Here is a 15269-nt window from a genome sequence, read left to right as displayed (position 1 = left end):
GGAGGAAAGGCTGAGAGAACTGGGATTGTTCAGCCTGGAACAGAGAAGGCTTTGGGATGACCTAACTGTGGCCTTCCAGTGTCTGAGGGGATCCCACAGGAAAGACAGAGAGAGACTGTTTACAAGGGCCTGGAGTGACAGAACAAGGGGGAACAGCTTCAAACTGACAGAGATAGGGTTTAGATCAGATATTAGGAAGAAATTGTCCCTGTGAGGGTGGTGGGGCGCTAGCACTGGTTGCCTGGGGAAGCTGTGGATGCCCCATCCCTGGAAGTGTTCAAGGCCAGGTTGGATGAGGCTCTGAGCAACCTGGTCTAGTGGGAGGTGTCCCTGCCCACGGTAGGGGGTTGGAACTGAGTGATCTCTAAGGTCCCTTCAAAACCAGGATCCAGCCATTCTATGGTTTTGTGATATGGGACAGAATATTTGAATGTTTCCCATGTGGACTGTGGTCTGTGTGAAATGTAGTATGTCTTCCTATTATCTTAAAAATATTTATAGTTTTATAGCTATGTGTTACCAGCTTATTGCAGGGTTCTATACTGTTGTCTCCTATCACAAAAGTTCCATACCTCCTTGGTGTTTCTTGTGGGCATCTCCTCAGAGCACTGACTCTTTCTCCTTCACAAAGAAACCAAATGACTCCAGTTCCCTTCTCAAGGCCACCCCACTCTTTTATAGCACTCTTCTTCTCACTGGTTACAGCTGTGGCCTGGTAAAGTCAGGCCTGCTCCTAATCTTTGATAATTGGCCCAGCTGCAACTCCTTTGGGATAAGAATACTTTCTACACTATCTTTATTTTCTTCTATTCTATCCTCCTACAGATATATACTTAATATTTGCTGTATGTACTTTATATTTACTTGTGATTGTCATCTTAGGAGGTTAAAAAAAAGTAATTTAAAGCAGTACCAACAAATATACTGGGACTTGAAAAAATGCACTTTAATAACCTTACTGAAGTAGGGGCCATTGTTTGATAAAAGCATTACTCTTATTACTCTCCTATATAATTGTAACCAGAAAATGTGACACAGAGCTAACAGGCTGGTAATGATAAATTTATTCCTAAAACTTCTTCAGAGTACTTTATGAACCCTTCTCTGTAATGTCCTCAAACCTTTAAAAAGATATATTGTTTATTGGAAGTTCAGGATTACTAAGTCTTCAAGATGGGTGAGTAATTACTGAAAATTTATAACAGCCAACATATTGCTGTGTAGACACTGGCATTACTTTTCCTTTAAAATTAACAACTCACATGCAGTAGCTTCGATTCCTCTGTTAGTAAGACATCAGTTTCAAAATACAATCGTGGTTTTTAGCCATTCAATCATTTTTACGGGTGACTTTCAGGCCTGGTGCTGCAGAACCACGTGGTGGAGCTGTTGAATAAATTTGGGTTCTCACAACATCATCCTGGGTGAGCTCTGTGTTAGAGCTGCTGCCACTCCTGTTATCTGTATGTGTGTGTACCTGCCTCCTCACATCTACTGGGGAAAACGGGGGCCTGAATGCAGAGACAGATGTTGACAGATGTTCTTCAGAAACAGGTTCAGAGGCAGAGAAACCCAAAATGAAATAAATGTAGTCCAAGCCAATCTATCAGTCCAGAATGTATCTTCCTACCAAATGTACAAAATATGATGTTGCAGTTTATGATTTTAATTGTCCTTTTCTCCCCCCTTAGAAATAATTTTTATAGCAAGTAGTAGTGCATCTTTCTTCAAAATACATTTATTTAGTTTTGAATGGAGTAAACACCCTTGACACAGATGTGTGTTCATCCTCTAACATGACAAGCATGTAATGTAGTTCAGTAAGAGAAATACTTTCAGTTCATTTCAGGTGGCCCAAATATTTTTCCTATTACTATTGCACTATTTAATTTTCATCTTAGATTCGACATAAGTCTGGGTTATGTTTAAACCTATTTTGGGGAGGCTGCAGAGAAACCTCAAGCACCCACAAGACATTCACAATTTCCTGAATAATGATTGAATCTTTGAGCCTCTGAGACTGCATGTGCTTTAGGAGAGATGAGTGAATAATAGCAATGCAGCCATCTGGCTGATGGTGGAAGCTTCAAGAGTCCCTGTGTTTGCACGATTTGTGTCTGTTCTTTGGAGTAATAAAAGGCAATATCAGAATCAGTTTGCGTAGTCTGTCTCTTTTCAGTGTATTGGTTTGATGTATATTTGTGAACTAGAACATGGAAGAATTCTCATAAAACAGTCAAAGGAGGCAAAGCTAGAAATTTATGTGTAAACACAGCATGGTGTGAAATTACCAATGGACTGCTCTGCCTGCAGCCAGAAATCTTTGTCTTGGATCAGTAAGAGCTAGAATGCTCGTGTCCATTTGTCTCCTGCCAAATCAAATGCCTCTCTGTGCTGCTGACAAAGGTCTTTCTTTCTTAATTTTAAAATCACAAAAACATATTTTTAATGCAAATACATTGAACCAGTAATATTTCTAGGAATTTTATTTGCTGTGTCACTGTTCCCTGTGTTTCTTTTTACATACATCAGACTTCAGATTTTCCCTAAAATTACAAATTTGAAGCATTAGCTGTACTTATGTTCCATAGTTCTGACAATACAATTAATAACAGATGATGTTAAAATTTGATGTGATAAGTAAGTTTAGACCAGATGATGTGCACATAAAAACTCACAATTACTGACCCTTTAAATTTTATGCTCACTGTTAGAAAAGAGTTTAGTCTTGCAGCTGATGCTTTTTGTATACTTGGCCCATGTTCTGATGCCAAATCAATGTGACTCTGTCTCCCTGGTATTGTTTTAGGTGCCTGTAAACATAACCTGAGCTGACTTGAACTATTATCATCACAGAACAATGGGCAGCTATTTTATTAGCAGTTCAAGACACAATACCCAAATAAAAATAATTTCTAGGAACTGCAACACCATTGCAGTCTTTTATATGTCATTTTATACTCATAAAGGAGGCCAAATAATTTTTATGTAAATAAGATTGCTATTTTGAGAAGATTTAAAATCTTTTAAAGGCACATACAGGCAAACAATGCAAATATATTTCAATGCTGTATGAACTTCGATATGAGTTAAAGGTGATATAAAAACCAATTTTTGCTTCAAACCAGTTTATAACCTAAAGCCAGAGCAGTTCACAGATCTGCAAATATGGTTTTGCCACTGCCAGGGGCAGCAGTCAGGCTGTAGTGTATCCCAGTGGGGAAGGGACTGACAGCCCCAGGCAGTCCTAGCTGGACAAACAACCCCCAGGAATTTGGGAATCTCTATTGGCAGCTTTGCTCTTTTCCTTGGGAGCAGAGGGAAGCAAGCACATGAGGATGGGAAAACATTTAAAAATAAATCCAAGACAGCCTCCAGAACTGAGAAAGAAGTGAGCCCAGCACCAGCATCAGCTCCTTCTAGTGAAGACCTCAGTGCACTGGTGACTCCAATCCACTGTGTCCTGGCCCACATCCCTGCACAGGATTTCAGTGTTGACTGTAAAATCCAAAGGGGCACTGAAGGAGTCACCCCAACATGAGGGGTAGGTTGCAGGTTGAAGGCTGTTTTTCTGTATAACATTTAAGCTGTACTATTACTTAGGATTTTCTGTATTCAGATACTTTGGATTATGGAAGTAAGAAGACATTAGTTGTGTTAGCAATATAATCTTGATTCTACACCTATGGTCTGTTGCATATTTACTGTAACAGAATTTTGGTATAATAAGCTGAATCAAAATTAGAAATTTACTGCAAATGTAATTAATTTTGCCTTTCATGACAGAATGCTGGAAATGTTTGGTTTGCAATCCTTCCCCTAAGACTATGCTACCTCCCTTGACACTTCAAGATTTTTCAATATTTTCACAGTCCAAACTGAAAAATTACTTGCCCATACAGTTATAGTCTAAGCAGATCCTTAAAAATGACACCAAAAATTTGCAAGGGTTTTTTTCCCAAGAACTTTCAGTTAGCATGTCAGCAGAGGTGTATAGGCACTATTGAATGACCAGATCCTGAAGAACACAGCATCATCATGACAGTCAAAATGCAGGTGTCTCACAGGAGTGTTTAACAAGCAGGCTACATATTTATGTACCCATATTATGTACTTGTGATGACTTTCAAAATTAATTTCCCTTATGGTGGCATATCTGCAACAGAAGGGAGCTGGAGAGAGACTCCTTCTTAGATTTCCAGACTGCTGAGTAACATATCCTCAGTGGTGATATTTGAATATGGGTTGCTTGGAAGGAGGAAATTTCAGAGAGAATTTAAATTCCAGATAGAGGGTTTCTCCCTGGCACACAGTTAAAAACACACGTGTACACACACATGGCTGGCCACACAGGTGACCACAGAGGAAATATACAGCACTTGGCACAAGCACAAACTGCACCAATGTCCTCATCCTTTCTCCAACAGATCAGGATGAAGTTAATTTAGATGGAAATATTTTCATGTGTATAACAGGGCTTCCTCCTGTAGCTGGACTTGGGTGTGTGGTCCATACAGTATCCTCAGTACTCCTAACAGGTGTCAGCAGAGCATAAAAGCCTCCAGAGTCCTGCAGCCCAGCTCTGGCTGCTGGTGCAGACACTGTTTGCAAATAGACACACACAGACACAGACACAGTGAGGATTCCTCCCATAACTCAGCTTAGACTCAGTGCTCACAGTGACTGGCTCTGAATTCTCTTGTCTCTGCTTACTTCCTGCACAGAGAGGCACACCTACACATTTCCATCGACCCCCAGACTCCACAACCTCCCTGGAGACAGCCTGGAACTCTTTTTCCATTTAGCATCTCATTCCTTCAGGCTCCATCTCTTTGCCATGGACACACGCAGCTGTCTCTTAAGCCACTTGCCTTTTGCCCCAGCTTATCCTGACTGGCAAAGACACAGACATGGCTCTGGCCATTCCAGATGCCAGCATCACACACACCTGGGACACTGTGACCCACAGCCCAGCTCCAGTTAGTGGCACCCATGTTGCCAGAGAGTACACACAGAAGAGAAAGCCTCTCACTCAGGAAAATCCTTAGAAATAGAGTTTAATGCCAGGATAGCGCAGACTGCACTGACCAGGCACAGGGCATAGCCACAAGAGTGAATTAACCAACATTCACTTACTCACAGACAGTTCCTTTGATTGCCTAATCCATCTATTTTCCCATGATTTTTCCTCCATGAGTTATCTTGATCCTGCCTTGTAGTGAATTGAGCTTGGCTGGACAGCCCATGCCCACCGAGCCACTTTATCACTCCCCTCTTCAGCAGGACAGGGTGGAGGAGAAAATAAGATGCAAAAAGCTTCATTGATCAAGAGGAATAAATTTAATAAAGCAAAAAGAAAGATGTGCACGTGGAAGAAAAGGGAGACAAAAGATTTTATTCTCTCCATCAGCAGGCAATAAACAGCCACTTCCCAGGAAGCAGGGCTTCATCACACAAAATTGTTTTGGAATGCAAACATTGTAAATAACAAATGGCCCCCTCTTCCCTCCTCCTTTCTCTTTGCTTTTATTGCCAAACAGGCTTCATATGGTGTGGCACATCCCTTTGGCCAGATGTCCTAGCTAAGTTGCCTCCCAAGATCTTGCTCACAGCCAGCTAGTGCTGGGGACATGGCCTTGATAGGAGCCCTGCCCAGCAGCAGCCAAAAACATTGTGTGCTCTCAACACCTTTCTACCTACAGATACAAAGCCCAGCACTGTGAGGGTTGCTATGGGGAAAATTATCTCCATTCAGGCAGAGCTACAAAACAACTTCCATTTCTCTGCCTTTGGTTTCTCCACTAAACATAAAATCAGAGTGGTTTGGCTTGGAAGTGACCTTTAAAATCATCTATTCCAACCACCCCGTTGTATTTTTTTTTTCTGCACAACTGAAGCAGGAGGGCTTTTTCTGAGTGACCATTGTAATGCAATCTAGTTCAGAATGGCATTGTGTCCTGCAATGTAAGTAAGGTAAGGCTGATTCCCAGGGATATTCCCAAGAAAACGGATAAAAGGAAGCAAAAAATCTACCAAAGAGGTATTTATGAGACTGTTGTGGTTTTTGTAGATTTCTGTCTCCCATTATGGATTTGTGTCTGCAAGTATAAAGTACTGCTTATATTTTGTGGAAATCAGGAAAAAAAACCAAAAGAATTCTTCAGTCATGCAGAGGTTTATTATTTTGCTTTTTTTTTAATTAAGGGTTTTGGCAGAGGGTTTGTTTTGTTCAGCTGATTTTGGGTTGCCTTTTTTTTTAAGGTTTGCAAAGTCAACTTTAAAACTGCAAATTAATTTCTATTTTAATTAGACATGTAATTAAACAGCAGTATTATTAGTTTAATTTGCTCATTTTTTGAGTTGTCTTTACCGCATTCAATGAAAACACAACTCTTAAAAGAGCAAAAATGACTTGTAATTTACAGTATGTCATACTTGCAAAGCAATATAGCAAATAGAGGTAAAAGAGAAAGGCTGGAGACAAAATCATCTTTTCTGTGATTGGCTTTTTTAGGTATACTGCACAGTTAAATGACACAGTGGTCTCTTTAAATGGCCATGATAAAACTCAGCACCTATGTGTAATCATTGTTATGAACATATTAAATGAACTTGTGAGAGCAGCAAGAGAAGACTAGGGAGGCACAGTTTATGAGGACAAACAACAAAAAACAAGTGACTAACTTGGAAGGAGGTGGTCAGAAAAAGAAAAGTCAAATTCTCTCAACTACTCATTGAGTTATGAATTTAATGGAGAATTTCAGTAAGTATTGAAAAGTAAGAATATTTGAAGAAAATAATAGAAAATAATTTTTATAATTTTAATTTTTTTTTGTTGTTTATGCTTAATAAAGGAATACTTGCATCTTATATCTGTTTTCAAATAAAGATAGATCAAGTTTTTATGAATGTTTAGTTTTAAGGCCTTTCTTTTTCCAAATTTTTTTCTTTATAATATGCTATTCCAGGTCAAGAGGGTCTCATGTTTACTTTTATGGGTTTTATTTAAAATCTCAGTGCACAAGCCCAGAAGCACCTCCATTAGTTTCCACTGGCTTTCTATTGAAGAGCAATACCAATGCAAAAAGGTTTATGTTTTCTGTATATGACCAAAGGTTCTGAATCCCTCTCAAACTGGATAATGCCTTTAATTTTCCTAAGGGGCAAAGAAGATTTAAATTAGAATTTTTTTTTTTTCTGTTGCTTGTTAATAAAAATTGCAATCATTATAAAGCAACTTTTATGTCACTCTTGGTTAGAATCATCATATCTGATTTCCATTCCTTTTATAAATGTGGTGCACAACACACAAAGTAATTTTCATGCTGTCCAGGCAAAGAATGTTTCTTGTTATAAACCAGAGCAAAAGAGAATTCCTCAGAATAGCATAATTGTTAGCAATCTAAAAAATCAAGGATGAAAGTAAACAGGCAGCAGATCAGTTTGAGAGGGTCATGATGGTTATAATATAGAAATAGCATGAAAGTAATTATAGGACTTTTTAAAATTGTTTGGGATCATCTTTTCTTTCTGAGTTCAAGAGGACAAAACCTGTTTCATGATGAAGAACTTCTAAATGACAGCTTTGAGGGACAGTATAAAGAGTTTATTTTTTTAATCTTAGTTTCTTACAGACTGCACACACACACACACACACACACACACATGCAATTTCACAAAATACAGCCACACATTTACATTATTAGGGACTAATTTCTAAGGGACAATGTACACCCTTAGCTCTTGCAAAGTTACACATCATAGAAAGTATTTGACATAAGTTAAAATATCTGTCCTCAAATCTTGTATGGGCTGCATATTGACACTTGTGGTAAATAGCAATTAAAGAAATAGGTCATCATTAGTATGAAGAAGGTCAGCAGATGTTGTTCATATTAATTAACCTATCCCAACTGTAAAGAGAAAGCATTGCTTTCCATGCAATGCTTCAAAAATATTTAGAAAAATAAATGGACAGAACTGACAGGGTGATAATAGTAAAACATAGGCTTGACAAGTAAGTCATAATGAAATTCAGGAATGTTTCTTTAAAATTCTTTGATATATCAAACAAGTAACAAAATGGTAAGAGGTGCAAATTAACAACCAGAATTTTTTTGCCATCCAAGATATGAAGCTTTACAGAAACTTAGGGCAATCTGCTGGGATGTTCTCTCACAAATCAGGGGCACATTCTGCTTTACTTATTTGGTCAAGACTAGTAATACTGTGAATGCAATAAACATTCATGGGATTATATGAGTTTATTTCTACTTGAATACTGAAGATACCCTTATTCTCTTGTGTACTTTAAGTACAAACTTCTGTACCTAATCTAAGCCCTCCTGCTTTCATTTTTCCCTTTAGCTGTGCAAGGTCCAATATTATTAGTACTTTTAATACTTTTATAAAATATCTGCAGAAAATAGTGGTGACTTTTTTCTGGCTAAATAATCCTGTGGGTGGGTTTAATAGAGTCATTTAATAGAGATTTAGAGTGCAGTTAACTTTCTCTGCTTGCTCTAATGAGTTGGCTAACTTTACCTAGCCCTTAGACTCACTTCTGTTGTGTTTTCCACAGTAGATGTGTCAAACACAGTTAATTTTCCTATCTTGGATCCTATTTTAAAGTTTTATCATATTATAGGATTTGTTAACATTTTTTGTCTTATAAGATTCTTTCATTTGTTTTCCCTTTTTGTGCATGCATACAAAAAAAGGAAATATTATCTATTCATATCCTAATATCACCAGATATGCTGTCACTTCTCACTACATTGTGCATTTTCCTCATCAAAACTGAAGCTCTTGAGTTTTCATTAAAGTTTATAATTATCTTTACCTTGACCTCTTTTCTATCCTTTAGCTCCAATTTTGGGGTTTTTTCCATGAAAAAAAATTTACATGGAAGTATCTCTTTTATTTTATGACTCTGAGTTTCTAAATTGCTGTTTTGATATATCATAGAATAATAGAATAGCCAGGGTTGGAAGAGACCTTAAAGATCACCCAGTTCCATCACCCTGCCATGGATCAGAGACACCTTTCACTAGACCAGGTTGCTCAGAGCCCAATCCTACCTGGACTTGAACATTTTCAGGGATGAGGCAGCCACAACTTCTCTGGGCAACCTGTGCCAGCGCCTCACCATCCTCACAGGAAAGAATTTGTTCCTAATATCTGGTCTAAACCTACTCTCTTTCAGTTTGAAGTCATTCCTCCTTGTCCTGTCCCTCCAAGCCCTTTCTTGTTGGCTTCCTTTGGGCACTGGAAGGCTGCAATAAGGTCAGCCCAAAGCCTTTTCTTTTCCAGGCTGAACAATCGCAACTCTCCCAGCCTTTCCTCACAGCAGAGCTGCTCCATCTCTCCGATAGCACTCATGATACCAAACATCATGTTCAAGGATTCACAAAGACAGTGCAGTCTTGAAGAGCACGAATTTCATCTCTAAACTGGGTCGGCCCCAAATGAATGCTCCACCTGTGGCAAATGGACAAAGATTGGTGTGAGCACTATGAACAATTGTGTTTTAACTCATCCTTCTAATATCACTAATCAGTACAGCAATTTTTCTGAATCTATGTTTACCTAAAAGAGTCACTTCCAATCAATTTCTCAAGATGCATTTTAATGCCAGCAGTTTGGTTTTACATAAAACTGGCAGCAGGAACCTCAAGAAACATTTAGGTTTTTTTTTTTCCAGTAAGCCAACAAACATTTTGTGTTCAATGGAACGACAATGAATTCACAATTTGCTTCTCTGAGAATAATTACCCTAAGACCATTTTTCAGCACCTTTTCTGAAAGAACAGGAAAATAGCAAAAACCACAACCTCTCTTCAGTTTGTAAAGGTTAATAGGTGGTTATGTATCCAGTTTTCCATTTCAAAGGACAACAAAAGGCATCTTTGATTGTTTTAGACACTATGCAAAAACTTAAATAAAACTGTCAAAGGAAGGATTCCCTAGCTCAGTGGTTTATAGGCAAGAATAAAGGCCTGAGTAAATTCCTACAAGAAACTCTCACTCACTGTGCTCACATATATTTTTTAAATTTTAAAATTTAAATTTTTTAAATTTTTATTTTTTTGCTAGACAGAAAATACCAGTCTTCAAATACAGGTGGTAGTACAAAGGCTGCAAAGAGAGCTCTTCTGTCTTCCTGTAATAAGAGAAGAGCTTTGAAACAGCAGCAAAATATTGCACATTATATCAGGACATTAGTGGACATTTGTATGCAAGATATTTTTCTTCATTTTGTGGTACTCTTACCTGTAATTGATATATGTTGCATTTCTGTAAATAATCAATTATGCCAATAAGAATGATATTAAACTGGAGTTTTTAAGGGTACCACTGTCCTCCCAGGACAGATTTGTTGTACAAAGTCACATATGCACCAAAATTCCATTCTCTACTCCATTAAAATGAAATATTCTTTTTACATTAGCTCTTTCAAATATCTTCTACAGACTCTTAAAATGATTAATCCTTTAATCCTCTGTTTGCAAGAGTTTCAGTATACAGTGATGATCCTTATGAATATTAAATTATGAAGTATATCTAATTTGTAAAATTAACAAACTCTAATTCTTTTCTAAGCAGTCTCATTCTGATTAATAAAGTACAATCTATACAAAAATCTAATCAAGACTGGAGTGATTATATAATCAAACCCAGAAAAATCTTTTTATTATATAGTAATTAAACTTTAACTCATTTATTAACCCACTTGTTTTTCTAGAAAATGTTCATACCTTTCACAACTCTGACACATAACTGTTGCTGTGACACTGCTGTGTGCTTTTTTGTTTATATGACATTAAATTCATGTAGGCCTTCCAAGCTTCCAGTAGTTCTGTCTTTTTTCCTTCTACAGATTATGACTGCTCCTCAAAGGCAATGTGCCCAAACAAGCCTGATAAGAATTACATGCTCAGGAACTCTGAATATCAGTGTGTTGTTTCTCATATTAAAAATGAAAGAAATATTACATAGACAAATTTATGGTACTCTCCCTATTTAACTTTTGCTTAATATGTTTCAAACTGCAGCAAAACCCTGCAATATTTTCTCATGTTTTCCAGCTGGTAATTTTCATTAGCAAGTCATGAGTATTCTTACACACTTTTATATTTTTTGTGCAGTACCAAATATCAAAGCAACCTTGTACATAATTGCATTGGTCTATAAAATACAAAAGGCACTAGGAACTAAAAAGTTCTTAAATATTCCTTATTCCGTAAAGTTGAGAGATTTTAATTCTCTATCTCAGTCGTACTTTGTGCAGAGTAATACAATCCCAAAATCTTAGAATCATTTTAGCTCTCTTAGAGGTAAGAAATACCTACCCTGACAATTGCTGAATCTAATTAAGACATCATATGCTGCATTTTCTGTGTAATTTAGCTAACAAATTCAACAGACTTGCATTTATGAATATATGAATTGTGACTTATATAATGTGTTTTGCATTGGATAGCATTTGTAATAAGTCTTTTATATTAAAGCACTATGTTTCCAAATGTTTGAATAATATAAGTCACTGAGGGAAAAGATACCCCAGACACCATGGGGAAACAAACAAACTAATAAGGGTATTTAAGCAGGAGAAAAATATTCAATTATTTAAGAAAAATGAAAAAGATAGAGCACCACACTTTACTATGAGTTCCATCCATCATGAAATTCCTTTAGAGCAAATTTCTTAAGAAACCTGTGGGGACTTAAGGCTGGACATCAGAAACATCATGTAGCTTATTCTTAGCATATCAGAGCTTTACAGAAACACAAAAGCATGACATACTCATAAAAGTAGCTGTATGAGCTACATAAAAGTATCCACATGAATAAAGTAGGCACAAAGAATTCTCCTTTTAGTACAGAATTTTGGTGGTGGACAGCTAAGAAAATAGACTTTGTAAAGAGCAATTGGGTTTTAAACCTGATTGAATCAGAGCATGCATGTATGTATGTATGTGTGTATTTGTGAGACTGCATATATGCATATAGTTATACATTCAGAAACAAAATGCAATAAAGGTCTGCAAGTTTTGAGTTGTTCCATCTGGAAATAGATCACAAAACGTGAAGATGACAGAGTTATATTCTCAAGACAGTCTATGCAATGAAGTACAAAAAGAATTGAAATAAAATCTCTCCACTCTGAGCACATTTTTAACCAATTCTAGTGGTTAAAAACATGTATCTGTGTTACAACTGGTACTGTAGGACTGCCAAGATTTTACAGTTCACTTTTACTTACCTTCATGGGATAAATTTAGCAATGCCTGAATAAGTGTAATTAAAGAAAATTAGATCTGATAATTCTAAAAGGCACTAATTGGTTTGATATAATTTTGAATTGCATTAGGAGAAAACATGAATTAAAAATTAAGACTGAAAAATCTCTGGAAGTGCTTTGAAACCCATCCAGTTCATACACTTGGAAACAGGCTTTTTGAGTGATGTGTGAAATTCACAGAAGAGCATGGTATCAATAGAAAATTAACCAAAAACATAAAAGTTGATTTCAATTTCCATTTTATGGTCTCATTGGTTAAAATACTGAGTGATATAAAAGTTATTTGGATTTATCTCATCCTTTAGAAAGCCATCTGCTATATGGATCTCCTACTGTGAACCACTTTTTTAAGACCTCATAAGCTGAAACATGTTGTTTCCTCAGAGAGTTCTCACCGAAATGAAATCAAGTCATATGTTGGATCTATACAAGTATCTACATAACACAAAATTGCATCCAAGAATATTCAAATAATGTGTTAAGGACTGAAAAACTAAAAAAGAAATTGTATGGAAGGGAAATAATTTTCAGGTCCTTAGGTGCACTAGTCAGCCTTAAAGAGCATAACCAGCCTCACCTGGGGCCTCTGCATTCATCCATGGAGGAAGAGGCCTGTGTGGGCTCAGTTCAGGGGTGTTTGGCTTTTGTCTGAGATGTGTTGGAGGTCAGCTGATGCTCATCCCAGTTACAGATGTGATTATGCCCAGCCATGGAGCTCCTGGATCTGCAGCCTGGCTTTCCCTCATCCCTTCTTTGTCACAGTGAGCACTCCCAGGGATCACTGGATGTTGCCCTATTTTTTTTAAGTTTTTCTAAGCCTTCTGATGTTGACATTCTTGTAACGAACTTTCTAATGCACTTTATGTAAATAACTCATTGTTTTGCACTCTTTTATGGAGGAGGAGAAATTTGATGGACTATTGGTTTGTCCAGTGTCATTGGAGAGGTGGTACTGTCACCCTCCAGTCCACTGTCACTTCTGGAAATCTAGAAATGTTGGAGTCAGAAATTAAACACCCTCTTTTTTACCTTGGAGAGTTACGTGTCCGTGTCATTTTATTTCATGTCCTATAGCAACAACTGGGTCATTTCTGTTGTATTCCCTTTTGGTCTGGATTCCTGGTTCTCCCTGGCTCCCAGCTGTGGGTATGTCCTGCTCTCCAGTGCTGCAGAGCATGGCCTGGCCCCTGTCCCTGCTGACTGCTCAGCTCCTGTCTCATGCCCCATGGGAATCTGCTCCATGACAGTAACACCAAGGAAGAGAATTGCTGCTTAGAAAATTAGCCAGCCAAGAACTTTTAAAGAATACTCACAAATATTTCAGAGGCAACATCCATAGTCACGGACAATCACTAAAAAAGCCTGGCAGTAGTGTTCTCGCATCTGTGTTTTACAAAAAATGAGATTCTCATTTTGTTTAAGGACCTCCTGTAGAGTCTGTTTGTCTGGGACATTGGCTCAGGGTCATTTTAGAAATAGGACAACTGAGAGCAGTCCCTTTCCTCTAGTGACTCGGTTGGGCTCTATATTGATTGGACTGAAAGAAATACCTTATACATTAACTAGGGGCTTTGGAACTGGTAACCTGAAAATTTATTTTAATTCAGAAAATTCAATCTCTTCAGCACTAGAATATTGTTTTTATGGTAAAACTAATATATTTTGCAATTTATAAAATCATAATCTTTCTAATCATAGTCTAGTCTACATGGTGGTTAGAAAGGCAATAAACTTACCTCTGCAAAGGCTTACCTGATTTATCTGTCTTCACTGACCTTATAGGGTTTTTTCCCAAGTTTCCCTTAATTTGTGAAGTATCATTTGAACAGTACTTAGTTGGGTATTTTCTCTCCTCTCACATTCTTTCTGAAACAGGTTATTTTTCTGATGTTAACCCTGACTGTGACAGGCCCTATTGCTTTTGTTATAGACCTTTGGTAACAGATTTCAGGGCCTTAACGGGCACAAAAAAAAGGCTTTAATGAAAATCACAGTGGGGTACATCTTACAGCCTTTCTGAGTGGTGATAGATGTCTCTAAAGTTAGGAGCATTAGGGGTTTCTGAAAAAGTCCATCATGATATTTTTCTGACAAGATGATCACACATTTTGATGCCTTTCATGCTCTGGCAGAGGTTATTCTATTGATATTTTTTATCTATGATCTCATCAATTAATTATCAGATACTTTATCACAATCCACCCAATTGTTTGAAATCTTTTTCTTTAAATTATCATTCTGTAAAAATGCAGGTCCTTGGCAGTACATTCCCTGAACTACTATACCTGTTCTGTAGTTGAAATGTTACCTTTTGAAAATCGGCAGTGCCTCTCTCGTAATTCCCACCATTCCTCTTAAAATTCAATCTTCAGCAGAGACTCAATTCCAGGCTAAGACTATCACAACTAACAGTATTTTCTCTCTTTGCCAACCAGTTTAGGCACCCGACCCCAGGAGCTAAACTCTGCAGTCTCCAGCCAACTGGGAAAATAAATGTCATTGGCAGGTAAGTAAAGCTCCTTCCTTGTACTGATCATTGCAGATATAAACTCTCCCTCTAGAGGAGGTCTGGTGGGTGATAGAAAACAAAATAAAACCTTGTCAACTCCTTTTGGCCCCTGAAGTTGGAATAAACAAAATAAAGGTTTTAAAGTGTGAACTGAGTCCTCTCTTTCCTATCACTGATGTGTCTCCTCAATTAAACTGTAATTCATTGTTATAAAGGGAGTAACATTTGAAAACCTTTTCTAGGAAAATTTTTAGAAGTCAAAGAGAATAAAATCCCATTTCTTGCAACAATGTTTCTGTTTTCTTTTTAATCAAGAAGAACTTTTTAAAGAAAGGAATGTATCTAATTTTTGGTTAGCTTAGATAAAAAACATGCTCTCCAAAGTTAAGCATTTAGTCAACTTTTGAGACTGAGGAAGAGCATATCTGTTACTGTGATATTTTATGAAAAATCTCT

Source organism: Molothrus ater, chromosome 2, assembly GCF_012460135.2.
Source record: "Molothrus ater isolate BHLD 08-10-18 breed brown headed cowbird chromosome 2, BPBGC_Mater_1.1, whole genome shotgun sequence".
NCBI classification, from domain to species: Eukaryota; Metazoa; Chordata; class Aves; order Passeriformes; family Icteridae; genus Molothrus; species Molothrus ater.
Note: the sequence above shows the minus strand (reverse complement) of the source record.